At 44.7% G+C, this 19190-nt stretch overlaps 2 long non-coding RNA genes across 3 annotated transcripts in view; one reads left to right on the forward strand and one right to left on the reverse strand.

Annotated features, from left to right (window-relative positions):
* Positions 1 to 19190, reverse strand: part of LOC307209292 — a 152238-nt gene that overhangs the window by 81036 nt on the left and 52012 nt on the right. The gene's annotated exons all lie outside the window — the stretch shown is intronic.
* LOC307209249 lies at positions 1289 to 14550 on the forward strand. Of its 2 annotated transcripts, XR_013835474.1 has the most exons (4): positions 1289 to 1454; positions 2934 to 3014; positions 3869 to 3960; positions 14510 to 14550. It is a non-coding gene; the product is annotated as an uncharacterized lncRNA (long non-coding RNA). The 2 variants fall into 2 exon arrangements; XR_013835475.1 differs by lacking the exon at positions 14510 to 14550 and having other exon boundaries at positions 3869 to 4218.

A 19190-nucleotide genomic window follows, 5' to 3' on the forward strand; every position in this document is an offset into this window, starting at 1 on the left:
AGCTGTTGACTTAAAGGTCTGGAGAATATTTGGCAAGCAAAAGAGGCTTGGAAGAAGAACGTATTTAATGTGGCTTGGATGAGATGCGTTCTTACAGATGCGAATTGCCATGGCGGCAAAAGAAATGTAATTCCACCTAGACTGTTGGTACCAATCAACAACGGGATTGTTTGATTCTTCTTCTTCTTCTTCTTCTTCTTCTTCTTCTTCTTCTTCTTCTTCTTCTTCTTCTTCCTCTTCTTCTCTTGTTCCTTGGAAGCATTACAGTTACCACTAAGAATACTCCTAACCCCGCCTTCCTCTTAGACACTTCAGTAAATAAATTAACATTCAGATAATGATTTTGTGCTTGCTTTCTTGAAAGCCATCAACAGGCTGAATCACATAAGCAGGTACTTCTTGCTCAACAAGATACAAAAAAGCAGAAGGTCCATTTATGGTTGGCTTCTAATTATAAAACAAATGATCAATTAGCACAGGAGAAAAGTTAACAAATAGCTCCCTTACACCTGGGAAGGAAAAATGAATTAAAGTTGTGGCACCTGGGTCTCAATCCAGATCCTCACACCCGGGAGGACTTGCCTCCTTACAGCTAGGATTGGTAACCTTGGGGCCATTATCCCCATGGTTAGGGAAGATGAGAGTTTAGACAGGAGGCATTCCCAGCCCTCTCCATTCATAAGCAAGCCCTATTGAGTTCAATGGGGCAGGTCCATGCCACACATTTAAAGCACATCCAATGCACATTTAAAACACGCCCTCGGAACAGAGCTACAATTCCCAGAGCTCCCTGTGGAAGAGGGGTAAATTCTTAAAACATTCCGGAAATTGTAACTCTGAGGAGAACAGGGGCTTCCTAACAGCTCTCAGCAGCCTTAAGAAACCATAGCTCCCAAGATTCTTTGTGTTATGTACTGAAGTTCTCACCCTGGGCCTACAGGGGGATACGGTAGATAGGTTTCACTCAGGTCCACATATGCAAATAAGGAATTGAAAGTGATGTTCAGTGATTGGATAGTTACAGAAAGTTGTTACTGTTGCCTTGTAGTTGAGCTCTATATAAGCAGGTTGGCTGAACCCTTCAGCCCAGTTCTGTTCTGGCCTGTGAATAAACAAGAGCTGTTTGAAGAATTTCTGTATCATCTGATATGTTCACCCACAACTTAACACTTTGCATCATAGAGCTTTATATTTATGGTGTGAATTTGGCCCCACTAAACATCTCCACTGGGTAGTGTCTCCAGCTGAACAGATTGTTGACTGTGTTAGCTGAGAGAGAGAGAGAATCACCTGTTAGGAAGGAGAAAGAATGGGGCTGCCTATAACCAGGTCCAAAACAGATGACCAACATGTCCAGAAAGAGGCCTTTCAGTTTGGGACATGTATTCACAATAGCAAATATATTGTTTTTAAGGAGGGTGGTGGATCCACGTCCCAGATCTGTGAGCTTTAATGTAAGTCATTCCCTTGCTTTCCTAATTAGATCAATATATGCAATCCTAGCCTCTCCTGTGCAAGGGATTAATTCCATTTCATAATTTAAGTAGCCTTTCCTGGATACCAGATGGGTACTGATTTCCAGTAATACCCTCAGATCACATTGCCCTCTACTCGTATCACCTTATACAAGGCTAAATGCATTGTTCTGGGACATATAAAATTCCCTGGCCTTGTTCACCACATAACATCTTTCGCCTTATCTCCCGTGCCAAGTGCCAGTTGCATCCCTCATCCTTCCTAAGAGCTAAGAGCTAATAATAATAATAATAATAATAATAATTTATTATTTATACCCCGCCCATCTGGCTGAGTTTCCCCAGCCACTCTGGGCAGCTCCCAATCAAGTGTTAAAAACAGTACAGCATTAAATATTAAAAACTTCCCTAAACAGGGCTGCCTTCAGATGTCTTTTAAAGATAGTATAGCTGCTTATTTCCTTTTAAAGATAGAATAGCTGCTTATTTCCAATGTGGTTACACTGTAGGACTAGACCTGAAAGGCCAGAGTTCAGTTCACATTTTGGCCATGAAGCTTCCTGGGGGATCTTGGGCCATTCACTGCCTCTTAGCCAAACCTACTTCATATGATCATCATAATCATCAACTGCTCCATGCAATGACTGGATTTTGTATCTAGTCCCCAGGACACTTCATCATTTCACTGGTCCATAGCCTTCTGACCACAGGGACAGTCTGTAAGATCAGTAGGCTGGGAGTGAGAAACCAGGAGCGAGTGGCAACTCAGCAGCCAAAGAACAGTAGCAATTTGAAAATGAAGACTGTGCAAATGAGATGAAGCTCTAGAGCACAGCATGGGCAGATCCCAGGTGAAAACATTGGCCTCTCCAGTTAAGAAGAAGAAGAGAAGATTTTGGATTTGATATCCCTCTTTATCACTACCCTAGGGAGTCTCAAAGTGGCTAACATTCTCCTTTCCCCCACAACAAACACTCTGTGAGGTGAATGATGCTGAGAGACTTCAGAGAAGTGTGACTAGCCCAAGGTCACCCAGCAGCTGCATGTGGAGGAGTGGGGATGCGAACCCGGTTCACCAGATTATGAGTCCACCACTCTTAACCACTACACCACACTGGCTCTCTTAAAAGGAGACTGGATGGCAGGGCTAGTTAAAGCCTACCAGGTGTAGGGGCACTGCCACTCGGAGTAAACATACTGGTTGAAATGGGCCCACAATCTTACCCAGTGTATGACCTGTTCATATAGCAAGTCTTGTTGGCTGCGTTGCTTCCTCACCAATGCTGGTGTCCCCTTTCAGCAGCACAGAGCCACTTCATCAGAAAGAAAAGGTGGTTGAGATAACATCTGCCTAAGTGCCCCAACAGGACCCTTTTAGGACTCAGTCACACTTAATTCTGAAATTGAACTCTGCATGTTCCAGAGCCACTACTTGACTTTCTCTCCTGTTTCTTCCAGAGCTCGTGAGTTGTGGGGCTCCCCAAAGGCCGGGCGAGCAGCGACATAAATTGACCCACCTCTCATTCGGAGAAAACCCCGGTGAGTGTGAGCGTTAATACAGAAAGTGGCCAGCCGCCAAAAAACGAAAGTTACCAGATCTGCCGAGAATCCCCAGTGTGACATCATGAAATGGAAGGAATCTGCTGGGCGCCAAAGCGTCTGTTAAAAATCAAAGAAAGGAGCTGGGGGAGAGTTAAGGAAATAGAAACTAGGAGAGAAAATGGGGTGGCTGGTTTGAGGGAAAGGATGTGAGATTTGGCTCAGGAGTGGGGGGCGGAGAGAAAGGGAATACTCTGGAATAAGGAAATCCCCAGACACTTTCATAGGCCTGAATTACATGTGCATTTTCTACTAAGTTCACCATATCACAAACTCAACCTGACTTTTACAGCAGCCAGATCTGCTACTCTGGTAGAAACAGAGGAATCTGCCTTGCACTGAGTCAGACCATTGGTCCATGTAGCTCAGTATTGTCTACACTGACCAGCAGTGTCTCTCCAGGGTTTCAGGCAGGAAACCTCTCCCAGCCCTGCCTGGAGATGGTGGATGGATTGAGGCCTTCTACATGCCAGGCAGATGACCCAACACTGAGCTGTGTCCCTTCTCCAAACTCTCCCCTGTCCCAAAACTGGCCCCTTTCCCCTGACTGATTAAGCTTACAAAGAACCACTTTCGCATGAGTTTGAAGTATTTTCTACATAGTTGTTTAACAGCACAATTATTGTCCATACAATGTACATGTCTACCCAGAAATGAGCTCAAGGGGACCTACTCCCCATTACCAGAGCTGGGAAACATGTGTCCCTGTATAATGAATCATTATACAAAAGCAGGCATAGCTGCTTTCTTCATTTCCAGGAGACTGCCTTATTTATACATCTGTCCATTTGCAGATCCCTGGACGACCTTGAAATTTCAGCTATTGAATCAACAGGCTGATCATTCCCCTTGATGGCCATTACAATTTTTCTCATTTTGTTCTCAGGTATACTCTTGTGTTTCCAGTGTGTGTGTGTGTGTGTGTGTGTGTGTGTGTGTGTGTGTAATTCCTTTAAGGTATAAAAATACATGTTTCAGCACAATGGATTAACCACGTACTAGGAATTTTTTACTGTTCGTGAGCGTGTGGGTGTAGACCCAATCTCCATGCTTATTCTGATGAATATACCTTCCTGCTATCTGGCCACCAATGGGAATTGCTGCAAGGGAAAAGGCCAATTTGATGGAGATCGGGGCTGGGGAAGGAAGGCTGAACCCTCCCCTCCCAGCATGCTGTGACCTTGATAATAACCCCCCCCCTTCCCAGCAGCTGTATTTAATTTTTCTAAACATGGCATCATGAACAAGCACACCATTAGTATCACATTTAATAGGTCCTGAGTGTTTGATTTAAAAGAAAGGCATTACCTGATTTAGGAAAATGCTGAATATCTCTCTCTCTCTCTCTCTCTCTCTCTCTCTCTCTCTCTGTGTGTGTGTGTGTGTGTTGTTTTTTTCAGAACTGCTTGCTGTATCTACTTTGCTTTTTTCTCCCATGTTCTACACTTGCTTCCTTGTCGTGTGTTTTCAGCAGTGTTCATTTTGAAACACCAGCAAAATTTCAGCCCTGTTTATGTGTTGAAATAAAGGATCAGCCTTTGCTTACAAGCTTATTTAGAAGACAATATTGACTCAGGCTGCTTGTTCTCAGTCCGCATTTACCACCATCTTGACAAATGAAGAAACTGGTCCTTCAAAGATTATTCCAAACATTTTGTCGTAAGCAAGGATTATTCCAAACTTTATGAAGTATTTGCACATAAATCTTAGTGAGTGTGGGAATTCTGTTGTTCTTGCTGTTGTTGCTGCTGCTGCTGACTCAGGTCGTTTAAAAGTCATTTCCATGTTTGCTTTTAATAATGCAATTCCGGTGGAACCTATTGCATCTGGGTAAAAGCAAACAGAGAGCGTGTCTCTTAGTAGTAATGAGAGATTCACTGGAACACCCTAATTCTTTTAACCTGTGACCATCGTTTTACATTTGTATTGCTAGCTCCTTTTGAATGCATCATTCATTCCGCGGCGCAATAAACTCCAATGGGAGTCACTTGCAACAAATGAATCATGAAATCATAGAGTTGGAAGGGATCCCGGGGGTCATTTAGTCCAAGCCCCTGCAATGCAGGAATCTTTGGCCCATTGTGGGCCTTGAACCCACAACCGTGAGATTAAGAGTCTCATCATCTACCAACAGAGCTATCCCAGACTGATCAAGTGCAGGGTTGGTTTGGGAAGCAACCTCTCCTGGCAAATAGAAGGGGAAGAAATGGAGGCAGTGAGAGATTTTACTTTCTTGGGCTCCATGATCACTGCAGATGGTGACAGCAGTCACAAAATTAAAAGACGCCTGCTTCTTGGGAGAAAAGGAATGACAAACCTAGACAGCATCTTAAAAGGCAGAGACATCACCTTGCCAACAAAGGTCCGTATAGTTAATGCCATGGTTATCCCAGTAGTGATGTATGGAAGTGAGAGCTGGACCATAAAGAAGGCTGATCGCTGAAGAATTGATGCTTTTGAATTCTGGTGCTGGAGGAGACTCTTGAGAGTCCCCTGGACTGCAAGAAGATCAGACCTCTCCATTCTTAAGGAAATCAGCCCTGAGTGCTCACTGGAAGGACAGATCGTGAAGCTGAGGCTCCAATACTTTGGCCACCTCATGAGAAGAGAAGACTCCCTGGAAAAGACCCTGATGCTGAGAAAGATTGAGGGCACAAGGAGAAGGGGACGACAGAGGACGAGATGGTTGGACAGCGTTCTCGAAGCTACCAGCATGAGTTTGACCAAATTGTGGGAGGCAGTGGAAGACCGGAGTGCCTAGCGTGCTCTGGTCCATGAGGTCACGAAGAGTCGGACACAACTAAATGACTAAACAACAACAAAAACTTTAAACACAGCATCAGGGGTTGGCTAATCTCAGGTCCAGGGATCAAATGTGGCTCTCCAAACCTCTCTACCTGGCTCTTTCTCACCACACTCCCTATCCAACCACATCCCTTTCTCCCAGACCATGCTCCTCACCAGTCCTGCTGGAATAAAAACGTACGAGTCCTGCTGGAGCTGGCCAGTGGCCTATCTAATATCCAGCAAATGGATCACTCAGCGGCCAACCAGATGCCCACAGGACAATGTGCGGTGGCACTCAGAGCTGTGTCCTTCAACAATGCTTTTTGCATGCCTGGATGCAGGATAGAGAACCAGTGTACTGTGCAAAGGTAAAATTTGCTTTTGTTGCCCTGCACACTTTTGCCCCTGGCCCCACCTACCTCTGGCATGCGGACCTCAGAAAGGCTGTCCAGAAGGTAACATGGCCCTTCAGCTTAAAGAGTGTGTTTCTCTGCACTACATCTTCATGAGTTAGAGACATGGTAGAAGTGTCGAGTTGGAAGGAACCCCGGGGGTCAACCCTCTGCAGTCCCACATCCAGTTTGAAACCACACCAGACCCTGCTTAAGCTTTGCAAATGTGCTAGCAGCTTTATTGCTGCACCACTGGTGTGCAGTCCTTTTATAACCAAGTTGCAATAATTGCGAGCTGCCCTGAGATCTTTGGGTGAAGAACAGTCTATAAATTTAAGTAATTAATTTAATTAATATGCTCACCGATGCTGGTGACTTCTGCCTGCCATTCATACAACTTAGTTTTCCCTTTCCCTCCCCATTGAAACATCAAATCTATTATACACCACTGGGGTTCCCCTCCACCTTTAAAACAGGTTGGAGTTTCACACAGATTGGTATGGAAATATGTGTGGGGGGGGAGATTCTCTCTCAAGTTTCCTTCTCAACAGCCAACTCCAACTGCTTGTTTTTTTAAATTATTATTATTATTATTATTATTATTATTATTATTATTACTACTACTACTACTACAGTGGTACCTCGGGTTACAGATGCTTCAGGTTACAGACTCTGCTAACCCAGAAATAGTACCTCGGGTTAAGAACTTTGCTTCAGGATGAGAACAGAAATCACGCGGTGGCTGCACGGCGGAAGCGGGAGGCCCCATTAGCTAAAGTGGTACCTCAGGTTAAGAACAGTTTCAGGTTAAGAACAGACCTCCAGAACGAATTAAGTTCTTAGCCTGAGGTACCACTGTACTGCTACTACTGTACTACTATTACTATTACTATTACTATTTCGGAAGATTCTACTGTGGAATCTGCCAGAATGAAAACTTTACGAAGAAATCCTGGTGTCGAAACTTCAGGACAGTCAAAAGGAAGCAGCATGCCTCAGAATGCACCGTTAAACTATGGAGTTTGCTGCCTCAAGGTGCAGCAAGGGTGGCTGGGCTGGATGGCTTCAAAGAGGTGGGGAGACGTTCACGGATATCAATAGCCACATTAACTGTGCAGTACCTCCTGTGCTGGAAGCAGTCTACCCATGAACACCAGTTGCTGGGAATCTCAGATAGTGAGAGTGCTGGAGATCTTGAAAATGCCAAACAGAAAAGACAGGAACTGAGACCATCAGGAACGCAGTAATTTGAATACAGCTCCTCTGTGGTGCAACTATTTTGTAAAACCCAAGCCGCACCTATGAAATTTCAGGAATAAGATTTCATCGGCAAGAGGTCAGGGCGGGGTAAGCTCCTTGAACACCTGCGTAACTTCTTTATCATTGCTGAATAGAGCTTTGTGTGTTGGCTGAGCTGCCTCCCTGACCAACGATGCTATTAATTGGCACTGACGCAGATGTTCACAGCTGCCTACAAGATGTTGGAGGCTGCTCCCATGTCAGCTGCACATGCTATCACCAAGAAAATTACTTTAATTCATTCCTTGGGGTTAGGCTTTTTGTTGCCGCGATGTGACCCGCTAAAACAAAAGGCAGATCTGCCAACAGAAAAGAATAGCCATCAGCCGGGGGGGGGGTTGTCACCAACCTGGCTGGGCACCTGGGCATATTCGCAGGCCAAAGGAACTGTCGTGGTTATTGCACATGCACCACAACTAAGCACCACAACCTATTACATTGGTGGTGGTACAGTGGTACCTCTGGTTATGTACTTAATTCGTTCCGGAGGTCCGTTCTTAACCTGAAACTGTTCTTAACCTGAAGCACCACTTTAGCTAATGGGGCCTCCTGCTGCTGCTGCGCCGCCAGAGCACGATTTCTGTTCTCATCCTGAAGCAAAGTTCTTAACCCGAGGTACTATTTCTGGGTTAGCAGCGTCTGTAACCTGAAGCGTATGTAACCTGAAGCGTATGTAACCCGAGGTACCACTGTATAATGCTTCTTCCAAACCTAATTTCAGCAGGTGGGAAAGGAGCTCAACTGTTCTGTTATAAGCTGAACTAGCAGGGCCATGGCTGCTGGACCTCCTCATAGAGGGAGGAATTTAAAAATAACTCAAGAAAATCTTTAATAAAAAAACTATCAAGACAAAAGACACATTGCATGATCCAGAAGAAGGGGAAACTTCTTCTGAACATTCTTCCCTACAAAGCATTCTCTCCCTCTCTCTCTCTCTCTCTCTCTCTCTCTCACACACACACACACACACACACACTTTGATTGGTAAGGATGGCTACATGCAACAGTGGTAGCAGCATTGTACCCTCCTTGACACCCATGCTCTCTGCTCTTTCTCCTAACTGGCTTTGTAATGTCATCATACGGCCCAACCTGACCATGTGATGACATATTGGCATTGCAAGGCAATCACACTTCCTATGTGGTAACCCAAGGGATGATAGCACCTGGGGGCTGAGCAATGTGGGGGTGGTCCGCCCTAGGTGTCATCAGCGAGGGGGGTGACATTCAGCGTGCCGCCTCAAGTCAGGACCCAAACCCTGTAACACCCCCCCAAAAAAAAACAGCTCAACAACTTTGGTCAACCCTCTCCCCCCCCCCAAAAAAAGCTCAACATCTCATGACAATGGGTCACAGCCAGTATTTTTATACTGTGAGTAGATCGCAGTCTCATTGGAGTCCAACTAGATTTTAATGGGGCGAGGGGAGACAAGAAATTTTCCATACCGGGTACCACCTGACCTTGCTACACCACTGATGGCACCAAAAGAGCTTCCAGCTCTTAAACAATGAGTAAACAAGGGGAAGGCTGATCGCCGAAGAATTGATGCTTTTAAATTATGGTGCTGGAGGAGACTCTTGAGAGTCCCATGGACTGCAAGAAGATCAAACCTCTCCATTCTGAAGGAAATCAGCCCTGAGTGCTCACTGGAAGGACAGATCCTGAAGCTGAGGCTCCAATATTTTGGCCACCTCATGAGAAGAGAAGACTCGCTGGAAAAGACCCTAATGTTGGGAAAGATGGAGGGCACAAGGAGAAGGGGGCGACAGAGGACGAGATGGTTGGATAGTGTTTTTGAGGTTACCAGCATGAGTTTGACCAAACTGCGGGAGGCAGTGGAAGACAGAAGTGCCTGACGTGCTCTGGTCCATGGGGTCACGAAGAGTTGGACACCACTAAACGACTAAACAACAACAAACAAGGGGAAAGTCTGGTAGGTTTTTAGCATCCCCCCGCCACATGCATTATATTTGCACTGAAAATGCTTAACTGTGAATATATCCTGCAGCCTACTTTTAACGCTAATACATTTCAATGGGACAGATGTTAGCAAGACTAATAGCTCTGGCTACATTTCATTTTTGCGTACAGCTCTAAAAGGACGTGCAGAACTTGCCTCTAACCCTTTCCCCAGTTTTCAAGAAATCCTGGGCGACGTCTACATTGGTGCCAGTACAATGTACCGTATTAAAAACAGAGCTGCCATAGTTAATCAATTAATCAGTTAGATTGATCAATTAAAAATTGTTTTCTTTGTAGGGAATGGATTGGGGACAGACTGTGCAGTCAACTAAAAAGTTCCCCTAAGTAACTGAAGAGAATTTCTTTAGCATGATTTTTTGCAAATACAGCACCAAATAGACACCTCTCCAAAGATGGTTAAGTTCCAGCAAGTTCTGACTGGAAAAAAAAGACCTGCTTAGGCCACATTCCCACCATGCATTTCAAGAACCATGATGCTACTTTAAAAGGTCATGGTTCCCCCAAGGAATTCTGGGAGTTGTAGCTTGTTAAGGGTTCTGAGAGTTTAGTTCCATTCCCCTCACAGAACTACAATTTCCACAGTGGCTTAACCAAAAAAAAACCCACACCTCTCTTCACTGGAAACTCTTTAAGTGCTTTGAATTTATGGTGTGAATGTGGCCTTAGAAGGGAGGAAAATATTAGGTTCTCTTCTACTTCAGAGTTTAAAAAATCAGGATTATACTCATGGGCAGAGTCAGGATTTTGTTGGCGGGCAGCACCAACATTAAAGGTAAAGGTACCCCTGCCCGTACGGGCCAGTCTTGACAGACTCTGGGGTTGTGCGCCCATCTCACTTAAGAGGCCAGGGGCCAGCGCTGTCCGGAGACACTTCCGGGTCACATGGCCAGCGTGACATCGCTGCTCTGGCAAGCCAGAGCCGCACACGGAAACGCCATTTACCTTCCCGCTGGTAAGCGGTCCCTATTTATCTACTTGCACCCTGAGGTGCTTTCGAACTGCTAGGTTGGCAGGCGCTGGGACCGAGCAGCGGGAGCGCACCCCGCCGCAGGGATTCGAACCGCCATTATTGGTCAGTTAAGTATTTCTCTTGTTTTACTTGATTGAAGGGGGGCAGCTGCCCTCCCCCCAGGTTACACCCATGATTATACTGCATCGTTTCACTCTAGATTTCCACATGTTAGGCCAGTTTACATGGCTTGTGAAGTTTTGCCAATAAAGATGTTTGAACACAAATTCAGAATGGGATGGGATAACCCTTTTCTCCAGTAAAGAAACAAATATGTGTAAGATTTTAATTACCCTCTGCTCCTCAGTAGATAATCAAGATTTTTCATTGCAAATGATGCTAGAAACAAGGGTGTGTCCAGTTTCCCCACCAAAGCAATCTACCTAAGAAAAGAATTTTAATCTACCCTGTTTAATGTTATGTCATCTCACAACAATACCCCATCTGCTTAGTGTAGCTAAAAAGGAATCATTATACCCTTCATCAAGTTACAGAAAGGAGTAACCTTCAAATTACGCCTTTTCAGGCTTTGAAGAAAAAATTGACAAGGTAATTAATCTAAGAACACAAAACAGGTTCACTCTGGATTCTAGCTATAAAAGGAAATGGCAGCATGGTCTTCATGGTCTTCATGGTGGATGAAATTTGCACTTTTCAGTGGCCATTTTGAATTATTTAAATAGAACTTTTTTAATTAAAAAAAAGTATAAGCACATTAGAAATGTGTTCCTTCTTTTCTCTTGAAAAAGCAGGGCAATCTCACTTTATCAATTACAAATGTTTTAAATTGACTAAAAAGCCATCCCCAATTAGCCTGGCAAACTTTCTTTTCTTTAAAAAAGTTACTTATGGTTTAAAACAAGTATTTTTTATTTTTTTAAAAAAAACCTCAGGTAGCAGGACTCTCTCCTGCTTAGATAGCATCAGCTGAAATATATGCATTCACAATCCAAACATGAAGGATCCAGGCTAACGCCACAGTCCTAACCAAGTCTGCTCAGAAGTCCTTTTGAAATCGGTTGTGAATGCAGCTCCCATTGAAATCAGTGTGAAAAGTTAGGCCTGATTACAAGTCTCGTTGAGGAGTAGGGGCAACTAATGTAGATCCAATGTAGTTTATGGGTCCTCCTCTGCGGTTGTGTGCAGATTCAATTAATAAAAACCAAATGAGTCAATCTACACATACATACGTGTGTAGTATTTGTAGGTAAAGGTAAAGGTACCCCTGCCCGTACGGGCCAGTCTTGACAGACTCTGGGGTTGTGCGCCCATCTCACTTAAGAGGCCAGGGGCCAGCGCTGTCCGGAGACACTTCTGGGTCACGTGGCCAGCGTGACATCGCTGCTCTGGCCAGAGCCAGAGCCAGAGCCAGAGCCGCACACGGAAACGCCGTTTACCTTCCCGCTGGTAAGCGGTCCCTATTTATCTACTTGCACCCGGAGGTGCTTTCGAACTGCTAGGTTGGCAGGCGCCGGGACCGAGCAGCGGGAGCGCACCCCGCCGCAGGGATTCGAACCGCTGACCTTTCGATCGGCAAGCCCTAGGCGCTGAGGCTTTAACCCACAGCGCCACCTGCGTCCCTTTTAGTATTTGTAGACACACACACAAAAGGGAGCGGCCATAAAATCATCTCCATATAATCCAAAGTGGTACAATCCAGGAACAGTTTGAGCATGGGCTCAGCTGGTTTCCTAGAGAGCCCTGTGACCTAGTAGCAGCAGCAGCAGCAGCCCCAATTAGCAAAGATTTGTTTTCATTGCCAATGGATAAGGCTTTCATAAACAAATCCAGGAAGAGGCTTGGAAAGGTATTTGGTCGGCGACAGATCGGCTTGCATCTTGGGAGTCCTGATTTCTGTGACTCTGCTGTAAGACTGCTGCTCCTCCTGGCTAAGGACCATCTAGTTCAGCATCCTGTTCTCTCAGTGGCCAACCAGATGCCCATGGAAATACATCCAGATGTGTGGAGTTAAACCTTTAACTTCTCCTGTATCGAAAGGCACGGCTCTTTTTGCCTATGCCAGTGCCACATTTCCAAGAGTGATGGCATCCACCGTCGCTTGGCTCAGTGGCCGCCCTTTGTTAGATCCTCTTGAGACTTGTCATACCAGTCCATCGGCATGCCTTCTCCTTGTACACACACATTTGGCAGCATCTTGTTTGGAGCCACAGCTGTGCTTCTGGAATCTGAATCTGTTTCCCAGTCTCCTTCATGCCCTTTCAGGAACCCAATGACCTCATTCACACAAAAAGGGTTAGTTTGAGATAACTTTTTCCCCGGGGTTGGCGGGGGAAAACAACCCCCAAGTTATCTTTGGTGATCTCCACACACACACACACACACACCCCGGCATCCACAGTTTTTCTCTCTCTCCCCGCCCCCCGTGTGAAAACATTTCCAAAGCTTTTCCTTATCCCTTTTTAAAATACAGTGGTACCTTGGTTTACCAACAGTCCTGTTTACAAACTACTTAATAAAGAAACTTAATAGTTTCTTTCACCCAGGTTTTTAATGATCCATATTAATGTAGTTACAGTGGTACCTCAGGTTACATATGCTTCAGGTTACATACGCTTCAGGTTACAGACTCCGCTAACCCAGAAATAGTACCTCAGGTTAAGAACTTTCCTTCAGGATGAGAACAGAAATCGTGCTCCGGCGGCGCAGCAGCAGCAGGAGGCCCCATTAGCTAAAGTGGTGCTTCAGGTTAAGAACAGATTCAGGTTAAGTATGGACCTCCAGAACGAATTAAGTACTTAACCTGAGGTACCACTATATTCGGTTTACGAACTCCACAAAACCGGAAGTAGTGTTCCAGTTTGCGAACTTTACCTCGGTCTACGAATAGAAGCTGAATGGTGGAAGGGCACCGGCGGCAGGAGGCCTCTTTAGGGAAAGCACGCCTCGGTTTAAGAAAGGTTTCGGTTTAAGAACGGACTTCAGGAATGGATTAATTTTGTCAACTGGGGTACCACTGTACAAGTTTAAAAGTAATTGGGAGCTAAGCACAAGATGGAATCTCTCTCTGTCTGGGAATATCTTCATGGAAGATTCTAGTTTAGTACAAAACATGAATGGTATATATGGATGGGAAAAGGAAGCATGAAATGGTGCTTAGCTCCGCTTTGCCCCACTGGTGGAGTTTGCGGCCTTGCATACTTCGGATTGGCATGGGGTGTGCATATCTCCACAGGTATGCAGGATGGTTAGTATGTCAGGTGTCGCATCACATCACCACTGGCAAAAATCACATAGGCTGTCACAGCCAATCAAATTAAAGGGCAGGGTGGGTAAATGATGTCAAGAGCAGTGCGGACAAAGAAGGAGAAGGGGGGAGGGAGGTGTTCATGAGAAGCAGCCGCCAGTGAAGAAGAGTGCTCAGTGGCATAGATGCAACACAAGCTCAGCAGTAGAGTGCATTCTTTTTACACATAAGAAGTCTCTAGTTCAATCTGTGGCATCTACACTTTAAAGGATGAGATCAAAGAAAGACCCAGGAGAGCCACTGCCAGTCTGAGAGGCAATACAGGGGTAGACGGACAATTAGTCTGACTTTGTAGAAGGCAACTTCACATTTGTTTAATTGACAGAAATGGGAAAACTGCAACTTCACATTTGTTTGATTGCTGGAAATGGGGGAAATTACAGAAAATAGATATGTAGATGGAAAGATGCATATAAATATAAAAATAATTGAGATTCAATTATATATATATATATAATGCTGCAGAAATATAGTGTCACTTGGGGTTTGACTCTTTTGCATGGTGCTCCCTCCCTGCTTACGGTTCTTTACCTTTAGACCCGATTCTGACAGATTAGCCGTTCAAGTAGAGGACTCCTTCAAACAGAGGTGGGACTTCAGAGGACTGCACCTGTAAAGTAGGACACACAGACACTTTAGGCAAGGCTCTTCTTACATTCTGATGAGATCTGCATTATTTTCCTTTCTTTTCTCCCCAAGAGCTGCAGCCTGCAAATATGCCCTTCCCTCCTTCAAACAGCCTTTGTTCCGGAAGAGTTGCCATCTTTGAAGCTCTGTTATTCTGAAGATGGGGAATGGAACGAGTGAAGCAATGCCATCCCCATGGATACGGAATCGAAACCATAATTGTCAAGGACCTTTCCAGTGATCAGTTATCTTCTGCTCTTTATTTTAGTCCCTGTAATGGTGGGCGCCATTATATTTGTTTTGTCTATCAAGGCTATAGGCAAAGACATTTTGAGCCCCTGGTCCTGGAGGACTTTATTAATATGACTCTATAAAGCACAAAAGAACTCTTTGTATTTATTTTTTTATATATACAGCAGCTCTTTGTCTAGGCAGGTATCCAGCCCACCAGGAATAAGATCTCAATACTCTCAATTGAATCTGTCGTTTACTACCTAGCTCTTGTTTCAGTAGGGGGGGAGAACAAAATGGCAATTCCTGGGCAACCGGCAGATCTAGTTTGAAGTAATCTTATGCAGGGTAATTGAGGGTGACAGTAGGGGAGAGAGGAAGATAGCATTGTTAATGTAAAACATGGCTTCCTGGAGATAAACCAAAAGCCTTCACATTTCTTTTGTATTTACAAAGAATTCAACCCTCCCTTTGAAATGCTTCTGTTGACAACCTGTGAATATCAATAAGTTGTTGGCATCTATCTGGCTTGAGAGACAATGGAAGAGTACACCATCAAGGGTAAAGTAAAACTGTTGGAAAGTTATAGCACCTGTAGCGGCTGTAGAGATCAATATGGGAGAGGCATATTTTATTGCAGCTGAGACAGATGGAGGCATGCCCAGTTTCACTCAGTTTCACCATGATGTTTCCCCTCTCTGCATTCCTCCCAGTGGTCATTCCTCCCCTGGGCACTGCTGTGGCGACACAACCTGACTGTCTGTTTCCAGGCATTGCGGTCATCTGCAAGGGACTCCTACATGGCGGGCTAACAATGCCAGCCTTCGTGTCATATTTGCAGACATCTTTATAATGAAGAGTTGGTCTGCCCACAGGCCTGGTGCCTGAAGCCAGCTCCCTGTAAAGCACAGCCTTGGAGATCCTGCCATCTTCCATTCTGTGTACATGACCAAGCCAACGTAGATGTCGCTGAGAAAGGAGTGAAGAAATGCTGGAAATGTGAGCTTGGGAGAGAACATCTTTGTCTTGTCTTGTGATGCCCAGAATCTTCCTGAAACAGCTCATACGGAAGGCACTGAGGCATTGCTCCTGCTAAGTGTAAGTTGCACACGACTCACTTCCATAAATCAACATGCAAGCCTGGTAGACCTTCTACCAGGAATGTCAAACTATTCATATGGTTTACAAGTAGGGATGCTACTTGTCATGTGGGTCCATTAAGAACATAAGAAGAGCCTGCTGGGTCAGATCAATGGTCCATCTAGTCCAGCATTCTGTTCTCACAGGCACCAGCCAGATGTATTTTGGAAATCTGAAAGCAGGACATGAGCACAGCAACACTCTTCTCTACTATGATTTCCAGCAGTTGGTATTCAGAAACATTACTGCCTCCAGCTTTGGAGATCAAGCAAAGCTATCAGGGTTAGTACCGATTGCTAGCCTTTATCCTCCATGAATTTGTCTGATCCTCTTTTAAAGGCATCTAGGTTGGTGGTCATCGTTCCATAGTTTAAGTATGTGCTGTGTTTATTGAAAAGCCAGGACTGTGCAATAGATTAACTAATGCCAGTGTACTGGAAGAAGCAAAGATCACCAGTGTCGAAGCAATGATTCTTCACTTCAATATCAACTTTGTTGGACTGGTCATATAGTTCAGATGCCTTATTATCATCTTCCAAAGCAACAACTCTATTCCCAACTTAAGAATGGAAAGCGAAATACTGGTGGATAACAATAGAGGTTTAAAGATGTTCTCAAGGCAAATCTTAAAAAATGTATTGTAAGCACTGATAACTGGGAAACACTGGCCTCCGAGCGCTCCAGTTGGAGTACAGCCTTTACCAAAGGTGTCATGGACTTTGAAGAAGCATGAACCCAGGACGAAAAGGAGAAACGAGCTAAGAGGAAGGCATGCTTGGCAAACCCTCATCATGATCAGCTCCTGCCTAGAAACCAATGTCCCCACTGTGGAAGGACGTGTGGATCCAGAATTGGCCTTCACAGTCACTTACAGACTCACTGTTAAGACCATGTTCATGGAAGACAATCTTACTCAGCTACGAGTGATTGCCAAAGAAAAAGTGTGTGTTAAGTATCTATATATTCTCTTTTTAAAAATCTGAATTAGAGCACACATACATATAATACACACACACAAGTCTCATTAGTTTCATCTTACCAGAATCTAAAGTGAAGTGAAATCTTTGGATGTTGCTTATACAGATGTTGCACCCATGGTAAACTAAAAGAGAAGGAGCTAAAGTACAGGAAGTTATGTGGACTGCAAGTATCCATCATTGCAGACAGTAGTTTGATGCTGCAATGGTCAAAACAAAACAAAAAAGCCAGGGAGATCAAACCCATTAAGGATGAAAATGATGTTTCCAAGGCCCTCATGTAGAATCTGCTCAGCAAAATACCCATTTAAGGTGCAATTCCAGTTCCAGGCAGACACAGGGGAAGGAGAGAAGCATACACAACCGGGGTGCTGGAAAAACAACAACATGCCAGTAAGACAGCTCAGCTGTGGGGAAAACAGTCAAGGCATCCCAGGTTGTGCAAAAGTTTCTCACTTTACCCACATGATGGCTGCATAGGATTACCATCGCAGTCCGGATTTGAACTAAAGTATGCAATATTCTGGTTTTCAGTTTTAATGTTACTGTCATAATTTGTTTGTATCAAAAATGGTTAATACTGCCTCTCCTGACAAAATCACCTCAAGGCAGCTTACAACACAGCCCTAATATCAGCAAAACCGCAATATAAAATAGGTGACTATGTAACAGCATTATATATTTAACCCTCCCAAGACTCCAGATGACTCCTTCAAGCATTTATAACATTATTTATTCAAGCATGTGTTAAATAGCCAAATAAAAATAACGGAGCAGCTTTTAAACTGCTTCCATCTACAGAGCACCATCTTACGCAAGGAAAAGGGTTGAGCTGGAATCCTTCCCACTGACATGTAGTTTTCTCTGGAAGCTTATAATATGATGCATTGCACAGAGGGAATGAATAGAGGAAAGTTTTTTCTCCCTCAAAACACTAGAACTCGTGGACATACAATGAAACAGATTTTTGTAAGATTCAGGACGGCAGATAAAAGGAAATACTTCCTCACACAGCGCATACTTAACTGTGGAACTCACTGCCACTGTGGGCAATGGTGACCACCAGTCTAGGTGGCAGCAGTGCTTATGAAGACCAATCGCTGGAAACTGTTCGAATCCTGTGTTCGAATTGTGCTTGCGTGTTTCCCACAGGCATCTAGTTGGCCACTCTGAGTACAAGATCCTGGACTAGATGGGCCATTGGCCTGATCCAGCGGGCTGTTATGTTCTTATGTCCTGATGATGATTTTAAAATAAATTCTGGTGTGTGTGTGTGGGGGGGTGATTTTCACTGGGGCCACAACTCATTGGGGTTTAATCCTTCTAGCTGCAATGCCATTTTTTTTTTAAAAAAACCCACAACTCTCCCCAGGGCTGCAATTACCCTTATAAAAACAGCTCTCTCCATGGCCAACAATCCTATAGTCTTTGTGCCAGGCTGGTGGTGATGTGTGGATGAACTGCATCAGGTTCACGGGTGGAGATGAAAGGGTTAAACCTCCCCTCTCATTGAGCTGCAGTCCAGATGAAAACCAGGGAGCCCTGCATGGATTAATATTTTATTCTAAAATCACAGGCATGAGTCACTAAATTAGTGCAACATCTGGTTTGGCTCCCAGCCCAAGCCACTTCTTTGCACCCACATTTGCTGCATCAGCATAACATCTGCTTTACAAAAGACAAAGTAATGAGCCTGGGAGGTCCAAGGCAATAGATGGAATCTAAGCAAAGGTGGCATAGCCCTTTTGCTCCTGCCCAGGCACGCCACACATCCTTTATGCCTTTGCTGTACGTTTGGGGAACTGTGCTTAGGGTCAGCTCCAGGCTTTTTAATGCAAACAGAAACAAATTTCTGCCACATCCCTATACAAAAGCCCAAAAGACAGGCAGTCAAAACTTAGTCCTTCATTGCCAATGGGGCACCATCCTCCGCTACGCCTGAGGACTGCAGGCCAGCTTAGCACATCAGGGCAGGCCGTATGATAAGGTTACCAGATTTTTTTCCAATAAATCTGGGGACACTTTTCAACGCCAGTAGGAATGATAGGATTTTGTCAGGGGACTGGTTTGTAAATCTGGGGACTGTCCCCGGGAAACAGGGACATCTGGAAACCTAACATATGACACATTCCATTCTGTTTAGCCCCCAGCCCTCAGTATCTGCCCCCTGAAGCAGCTGCCTCACTCTGCCGAATGGTAGGGCCGGCCCCACTTCTAGCCTGCTCCCCTGCCCAATAACACAATGTTTCATGGTTACTGAACATGCTCAGTTCTCACTGAGCAGTTTTGGGGAAACGGTTCCCTCCCCCCAAAATTGTTCCTAAATACTTTTTGTGTTTCTGCAAACATCCAGATTCTGCTTCTGAGGCTGCTGACACCTCCCTTTTGGGTGTGGACAATGCTAT

Source organism: Podarcis cretensis, assembly GCF_951804945.1.
Source record: "Podarcis cretensis genome assembly, chromosome: 2".
In the NCBI taxonomy this organism is placed as follows: domain Eukaryota; kingdom Metazoa; phylum Chordata; class Lepidosauria; order Squamata; family Lacertidae; genus Podarcis; species Podarcis cretensis.